The sequence below is a fragment of the Plasmodium gonderi genome, assembly GCF_002157705.1.
Source record: "Plasmodium gonderi DNA, contig: Chr07, whole genome shotgun sequence".
Lineage (NCBI taxonomy): Eukaryota > Apicomplexa > Aconoidasida > Haemosporida > Plasmodiidae > Plasmodium > Plasmodium gonderi.
In genome coordinates, this window is record NW_021628932.1 from 830671 (window position 1) to 832500 (window position 1830).

The following is a 1830-nucleotide window of genomic DNA, read 5'->3' on the forward strand; positions in this document are numbered from 1 at the left end:
ACGTAAAAATAGAGTGATAATGAAGGAAAATAAAGTAAAAACAAAATTTATGTATTTATGTATATATACAGGTGTACATGTAATAACGATAAATCTGCTGCAGCCAAAGAGTCACTTGAAATGGTTTTTACATTTGCTGTTTTTCACGCATGTGGACTTGTGCGTGAATACACATGAGGAGTGTGTGTGTGTGTGGGTGGGTAGGGGGTTTATAGATAATGATGAACCACTTTCCTCTTTCGAATTATTTCATTTTTTACATGTCACTTTATGTGTTTCATTTTACGTGTGTCATTTTACGTGTGTCATTTTTTATGTATCATTTTATGTGTCATTTTTTATGTATCATTTTATGTGTCATTTTTTATCTTTTTTTTTTCGCAAAGGCAAATAAGGCATGTGTGTAGAAATGAAAAAAGAGAGTAAGCAAAAAAATTAAAAGTTACCAATGAAAGGAGCAAAATGTGAACGGGGGAAAATTCAAAAAAAAAAAAAATAAAATAATAAAATAAATAAATACTTTCTTATTTTTTTATAATTTCTCGTTCGCAGTAATTTCTCCTGTTATAGTATTCCTCACGTGTACAAATATAGAAGTAGCTAACGTTTTCGAAAAAAAAAAAATAAAATAAATAAATAAGTACTTAAATAAGTAATTAAATATGAAGCAATTAATATAATATAAATTTTGTGTACAAATGGCGTCTTATACTTGAAAAATGTTTTTAAAAAAGGGTAACAAAAAAAAAAAAAAAAAAAAAAAAAAGTTTAAAGAAAGCCAAAGGAATTACTACATAACTAATGTAAATGTACTGATTAGCATTTTATGCTTCCCATGAGGCACTGAAAAATTGGTTTATTATTATATAAACACTTATGAGTCCTTTTTTTTTTTTTTTTTTTTTCGAGCTTACTTAGTAATTCTGTAATGCATAAGTGGAGAGTTATGAAAATATTTTCCAGTTAAGCGGCTTTTTGCTTTTTAATTTTTTCTATTAATAGGAACACACGTGTACTGATATATATATATATATATATTATACATATGTACATGTGTGCACATGTGTGTAAATGTTTATGGTACACTCAGTGGGTACTACAATACGAATATATGGCCTTGGGACTTTTGTCCACTGGAGGCATAATAAAATGAACTTTTCTCTCTCCCGTTTAAACCCAATGTAGTTGAGAAAAACAGAAAAAAAAAAAAAAAAGTCTTGAAAGAATGATCTTGTATTTTCCAAACTTTATTTTATATTTTTATTTTTATTTTTTTTTTTTTTTGGCGAATTCGTAAAAGATTAACATCATTTGTTTTCATATTAGCTTATATGGAATATCCGATTTGTATTTATTCCACACTTTTCCCAAAACGGAATGATCATATTTTTTTTTTTTTTTTTTTTTTTTGATTTTTTGGGAGGCGAGGTTGTTTCGTTGTTACCATGTGAGTGTGTAAATGAAACAAAATTTAGCAGACTTATTAATCGATAGCTTCATTTTTCCAAAAGATAAACTGGACACATAACACAAAGATGAGCACAGTATATTCCTCATGTGTTTCTATAATCAACTACTTATTGTTTTATATATGCTCTATTACGGATTTCCATTCTCCCCCTACCCCTCCACCCCTCTTTTACTTTTCACTCCATTGTATGTACGACATGTAAAAAATAACATAACTGATGGAAAAAATATCCGTAAAAAATATACCCATATGTCATTCCACACATTGTTATTATCATACATCACCATTGATATTCTCCTATAAAGAGTACACACACTTACGTTTTCCAGCCCGTAGAAAACTTTTCACTTTTTTCATTT